Here is a 6,753-nt window from a genome sequence, read left to right as displayed (position 1 = left end):
AGGGGATGCTGCCGGACGTGAGCGCGCTGAGCATGCGCAGTGCAAGCTTCATTGTGCCGCTCCTCACACATGCAGTCTGACCGAGGAGAACACGTGGCATCTGTCAATCAATCAATCAATCAATCACAGACACAATGTCGCACTGCTCGGAGTTCCCGCCAAGAGTACATTGTTCTCTTGTTTCTGACACGTTGTGAGTCACGTGTTACTTACGTCATCCAGCAGGAGGCGCCAAAAACATTTCTTTTGGAACCACTTTATTGACAAGTCACTTCTTTGACTTGGACTGGTCTAGGTCCAGTTTGGTGGGGGTCAAGTTCAGACTTGGTCTGGTCTAGGTCCAGTTTGGTGGGGGTCAAGTTCAGTTTTGGTCCGGTCTATGTCCAGTTTGGTTGGGGTCAAGTTCAGTCTTGGTCTGGTCTAGGTCCAGTTTGGTGGGGGTCAAGTTCAGTTTTGGTCCGGTCTATGTCCAGTTTGGTGGGGGTCAAGTTCAGTCTTGGTCTGGTCTAGGTCCAGTTTGGTGGGGGTCAAGTTCAGTTTTGGTCTGGTCTATGTCCAGTTTGGTGGGGGTCAAGTTCAGACTTGGTCTGGTCTAGGTCCAGTTTAGTTGGGGTCAAGTTCAGTCTTGGTCTGGTCTAGGTCCAGTTTGGTGGGGGTCAAGTTCAGTTTTGGTCCGGTCTATGTCCAGTTTGGTGGGGGTCAAGTTCAGTCTTGGTCTGGTCTAGGTCCAGTTTGGTGGGGGTCAAGTTCAGTTTTGGTCTGGTCTATGTCCAGTTTGGTGGGGGTCAAGTTCAGACTTGGTCTGGTCTAGGTCCAGTTTAGTTGGGGTCAAGTTCAGTCTTGGTCTGGTCTAGGTCCAGTTTGGTGGGGGTCAAGTTCAGTTTTGGTCCGGTCTATGTCCAGTTTGGTGGGGGTCAAGTTCAGTCTTGGTCTGGTCTAGGTCCAGTTTGGTGGGGGTCAAGTTCAGACTTGGTCTGGTCTAGGTCCAGTTTAGTTGGGGTCAAGTTCAGTCTTGGTCTGGTCTAGGTCCAGTTTGGTGGGGGTCAAGTTCAGTTTTGGTCCGGTCTATGTCCAGTTTGGTGGGGGTCAAGTTCAGTCTTGGTCTGGTCTAGGTCCAGTTTGGTGGGGGTCAAGTTCAGTTTTGGTCTGGTCTATGTCCAGTTTGGTGGGGGTCAAGTTCAGACTTGGTCTGGTCTAGGTCCAGTTTAGTTGGGGTCAAGTTCAGTCTTGGTCTGGTCTAGGTCCGGTTTGGTTAGGGTCAAGTTCCATCTTAGTCTTGTCTAGGTCCGGTTTGGTTGGGTTCAAGTTCAGTCTTGGTCTGGTCTGGGTCCAGTTTGGTTGGGGTTAAGTTCAGTCTTGGTCTGGTCTATGTCCAGTTTGGTGGGGGTCAAGTTCAGACTTGGTCTGGTCCAGGTCCAGTTTGGTGGGGGTCAAGTTCAGTCTTGGTCTGGTCCAGGTCCAGTTTGGTGGGGGTCAAGTTCAGACTTGGTCTGGTCTAGGTCCAGTTTGGTTGGGGTCAAGTTCAGTCTTGGTCTGGTCCAGGTCCAGTTTGGTGGGGGTCAAGTTCAGACTTGGTCTGGTCTATGTCCAGTTTGGTTGGGGTCAAGTTCAGTCTTGGCCTGGTCTAGGTCCAGTTTGGTTGGGGTCAAGTTCAGTCTTGGTCCGGTCTAGGTCCAGTTTGGTTAGGGTCAAGTTCAGTCTTGGTCTGGTCTAGGTCCGGTTTGGTTAGGGTCAAGTTCCATCTTAGTCTTGTCTAGGTCCGGTTTGGTTGGGTTCAAGTTCAGTCTTGGTCTGGTCTGGGTCCAGTTTGGTTGGGGTCAAGTTCAGTCTGGGTCTGGTCTAGGTCCGGTTTGGTTGGGGTCAAGTTCAGTCTTGGTCTGTTCTAGGTCCAGTTTGGTTGGGGTCAAGTTCAGTCTTGGTCTGATCTAGGTCCAGTTTGGTTGGGGTCAAGTTCAGTCTTGGTCTGGTCTAGGTCCAGTTTGGTGGGGGTCAAGTTCAGTCTTGGTCCGATCTAGGTCCAGTTTGGTTGGGGTCAAGTTCAGTCTTGGTCCGATCTAGGTCCAGTTTGGTTGGGGTCAAGTTCAGTCTTGGTCTGGTTTAGGTCCAGTTTGGTTGGGGTCAAGTTCAGTCTTGGTCCGATATAGGTCCAGTTTGGTTGGGGTCAAGTTCAGTCTTGGCCTGGTCCAGGTCCGGTTTGGTTGAGGTCAAGTTCAGTCTTGGTCTGGTCTAGGTCCGGTTTGGTTAGGGTCAAGTTCAGTCTTAGTCTTGTCTAGGTCCGGTTTGGTTGGGGTCAAGTTCAGTCTTGGTCTGGTCTGGGTCCGGTTTGGTTGGGGTCAAGTTCCATCTGAGTCCAGTCTAATAATCTTCTTTTTGTCCAGTCTAGTCTTATTATTGGTCTAGTTCAAAACCAGTTTGGTCTTTGCCTGGTTTACATCTATTCTGGTCTTTATTTTGGTCTAGTTTAGATCAAGTCTAGTCTTTTTCTTAATCTAGTTTACATCCATTCTGGTCTTTATTTTGGTCTGGTTTAGGTGCAGTCTAGTTTTTATCTTGTTCTAGTTTACATCCATTTTGGTCTTTATCTTGGTCTAGTTTACGTCCATTTTGGTTTTTATTGTGGTCTGGTTTAGGTCCAGTCCAGTCTTTCTCTTCGTCTAGTTTACATCAATTCTGGTCTTTATCATGGTCTGGTTTAGGTCCAGTCTTGTTTTTTTCTTGGTCTAGATTACATCCATTCTGGTCTTTAGCCTAGTCTGGTTTAGGTCCAGTCTAGTCTTTTTCTTGGTCTATTTCACAGCCATTTTGGTTTTTAACGTGGTCTAGCTTAGGTCTGTCTAGTCTTTTTCTTGGTCTAGTTTACATCCATTTTGGTGTTTTACGTGGTCTAGCTTAGGTCTGTCTAGTCTTTTTCTTGATCAATTTATGTCAATTTTGGTCTTTAACGTGGTCTGGTTTAGGTCCATTCTGGTCTTTAGCTTTGTCTGGTTTAGTCTTTATCTTGGTCTAGTTTACATCTATTCTGGTCTTTATTTTGGTCTGGTTTAGGTGCAGTCTAGTTTTTATCTTGTTCTAGTTTACATGCATTTTGGTCTTTATCTTGGTCTAGTTTACGTCCATTTTGGTTTTTATTTTGGTCTGGTTTAGGTCCAGTCTAGTCTTTTTCTTGGTCTAGTTTACATCCATTCTGGTCTTTATTGTGGTCTGGTTTAGGTCCAGTCTTGTCTTTTTCTTGGTCTAGTTTACATCCATTCTTGTCTTTAGCCTAGTCTGGTTTAGGTCCAGTCTTGTCTTTTTCTTGGTCTAGTTTACATCCATTCTGGTCTTTAGCTTAGTCTGGTTTAGGTCCAGTCTGGTCTTTTTCTTGGTCTATTTTACATCGATTTTGGTCTTTTACGTGGTCTAGCTTAGGTCTGTCTAGTCTTTTTCTCGATCAATTTATGTCAATTTTGGTCTTTAACGTGGTCTGGTTTAGGTCCATTCTGGTCTTTAGCTTTGTCTGGTTTAGTCTTTTTCTTGGTCTAGTTTACATCTATTCTGGTCTTTATTTTGGTCTGGTTTAGGTGCAGTCTAGTTTTTATCTTGTTCTAGTTTACATGCATTTTGGTCTTTATCTTGGTCTAGTTTACGTCCATTTTGGTTTTTATTTTGGTCTGGTTTAGGTCCAGTCTAGTCTTTTTCTTGGTCTAGTTTACATCCATTCTGGTCTTTATTGTGGTCTGGTTTAGGTCCAGTCTAGTCTTTCTCTTGGTCTAGTTTACATCCATTCTGGTCTTTAGCTTAGTCTGGTTTAGGTCCAGTCTAGTCTTTTTCTTGGTCTAGTTTACATCCATTCTGGTCTTTATTGTGGTCTGGTTTAGGTCCAGTATTGTCTTTTTCTTGGTCTAGTTTACATCCATTTTTGTCTTTTACGTGGTCTAGTTTAGGTGTGTCTAGTCTTTTTCTTGATCAATTTATGTCCATTCTGGTCTTTAGCGTGGTCTGGTTTAGGTCCATTCTGGTCTTTAGCTTTGTCTGGTTTAGTCTTTTTCTTGGTCTAGTTTACATCTATTCTGGTCTTTTCCTTGGTTTAATTTTTGTCTATTTTGGCCCTTATCGTGGTCTGGTTTAGGTCCAGTCTAGTTTTTTTCTTGATCAATTTATGTCAATTTTGGTCTTTATTGTGGTCTGGTTTAGGTCTAGTCTAGTCTTTTTCTTGGTTATGTTTACATCCATTTTGGTCTTTATCCTACTCTAGTTTAGGTCCAGTCTAGTCTTTTACTTGATCTAGTTCATGTCCATTTTAGTCTGGTGTAGGCCCAGTCTGGTCTTTAACTTGCTCTGGTTTTGGTCCAGTCTGGTCTGGTTAACATCCATTCTGGTCTTTATCGTGGTCTGGTTTTAGGTCCATTCTGGTCTTTATCTTGCTCTGGTTTTGGTCCAGTCTGCTCTGGTTAGGGTCTATAGTCTAGTATTTTTCTTGGTCTGGTTTATGCTGCCACTTAGGTTGGTCCCGGTAGAAGCTGAAGGACTAATGGTGAGGGGTCCTTGAGGGACAAAGGGTCCAAGGCCCCAGACAGCGTGGTGCTGTCTAATTGGGCATCATCTATAAGTGATGAAGGTTAATGATGATGATGATGGTGTCTAGAGATGCGCCATGTTGGCCACCCGCCGCCAACGCCGCTCTTCATTAGCGGGCTGACAGATCCAAAGTCCAAAACCTGTTTGGTTCAAACTGAACAATAGTTCATACTTCAACATTAGTGCATTACATCATGTGACTCTTCTCTTTTCAACCTTTCTTATTTGACCTTATTTTGACTCTTCTACGTACAACTATGTTGCAGCCTTATTCCAAAATGGAATAAATTCATTTTTGTCCTCAAAATTCTACCCACAATGCCCTATGACAATGGTCCCCAGCTACAAAAAGGTTGGGGACCACTGCCCTATGACAATGGTCCCCAGCTACAAAAAGGTTGGGGACCACTGCCCTATGACAATGGTCACAAGCTACAAAAAGGTTGGGGACCACTGCCCTATGACAATGGTCCCCAGCTACAAAAAGGTTGGGGACCACTGCCCTATGACAATGGTCACCAGCTACAAAAAGGTTGGGGACCACTGCCCTATGACAATGGCCACCAGCTACAAAAAGGTTGGGGACCACTGCCCTATGACAATGGTCACCAGCTACAAAAAGGTTGGGGACCACTGCCCTATGACAATGGTCACCAGCTACAAAAAGGTTGGGGACCACTGCCCTATGACAATGGTCACCAGCTACAAAAAGGTTGGGGACCACTGCCCTATGACAATGGTCACCAGCTACAAAAAGGTTGGGGACCACTGCCCTATGACAATGGTCCCCAGCTACAAAAAGGTTGGGGACCACTGCCCTATGACAATGGTCACCAGCTACAAAAAGGTTGGGGACCACTGCCCTATGACTATGGTTTTTTCCTCTAATTGGTTCATAGTAAACAACAAAAAAAGCTCCACCAGGTTGGATGGGAAGGTTTTCATCCAGGATGCGTCTGTACATTGCTGCATTCATCTTAGTCTAGTCAGGGAGGTCACCAAGACCATGGTCACTCTGTCAGAGCTACGGCATTCCTCTGTGGAGAGAGAACCTTCCAGATGCAGTAAATCACCAATCAGTATGGTAGAGTGGCCAGACTTAAGTCAAAAGTTTGCCAAAATGCACCTGAAAGACTCTCAGACCATGAGAAACTAAATTCTCTGGTCTGGTTCCTCTACATCAGGGGTGTCCAAAGTGCGGCCCGGGGGCCATTGGCGGCCCGCAGCTAATTGTTTACCGGCCCGCCACACATTCTGGAAATGCTATTGCAAAAATAAAAAAAAAACATGAAAAAAAGTGGAATGCGGTGAAATCTAACTAGAAAAAGTTGCAATGTTGACACAAAAGCTGCCATGCAGGCTGTTTTCCATCCATCCACCCATCTTCTTCCGCTTATCCGAGGTCGGGTCGCAGCCTAAGTAGAGAAACCCAGACTTCCCTCTCCCCAGCCACTTCGTCCAGTTCTTCCCGGGGGATCCCGAGGCGTTCCCAGGCCAGCCGGGAGACATAGTCTTCCCAACGTGTCCTGGGTCTTCCCCGTGGCCTCCTACCGGTCGGACGTGCCCTAAGCACCTCCCTAGGGAGGCGTTCGGGTGGCATCCTGACCAGATGCCCGAACCACCTCATCTGGCTCCTCTCCATGTGGAGGAGCAGTGGCTTTACTTTGAGCTCCTCCCGGATGAGGAGCTTCTCACCCTATCTCTAAGGGAGAGACCCGCCACCCGGCGGAGGAAACTAATTTCGGCCGCTTGTACCCGTGATCTTGTCCTTTCGGTCATAACCCAAAGCTCATGACCATAGGTGAGGATGGGAACGTAGATCGAGCGGTAAATTGAGAGCTTTGCCTTCCGGCTCAGCTCCTTCTTCACCACAACAGATCGATACAGCGTCCGCATTACTGAAGACGCCGCACCGATCCGCCTGTCGATCTCACGATCCACTCTTCCCTCACTCGTGAACAAGACTCCCAGGTACTTGAACTCCTCCACTTGGAGCAGGATCTCCTCCCCAACCCGGAGATGGCACTCCACCCTTTTCCGGGCGAGAACCATGGACTCGGACTTGGAGGTGCTGATTCTCATCCCAGTCGCTTCACCAGACTAAAATGGACATGAACTAGATCAAGTAAAAGACTAGACTGGACCTAAACCAGAGTAAGATAAAGACCAAAATGGATGTAAACTAGACCAAGAAAA

Source organism: Entelurus aequoreus, linkage group LG17 (assembly GCF_033978785.1).
Source record: "Entelurus aequoreus isolate RoL-2023_Sb linkage group LG17, RoL_Eaeq_v1.1, whole genome shotgun sequence".
Taxonomy (NCBI): Eukaryota; Metazoa; Chordata; class Actinopteri; order Syngnathiformes; family Syngnathidae; genus Entelurus; species Entelurus aequoreus.
Note: the sequence above shows the minus strand (reverse complement) of the source record.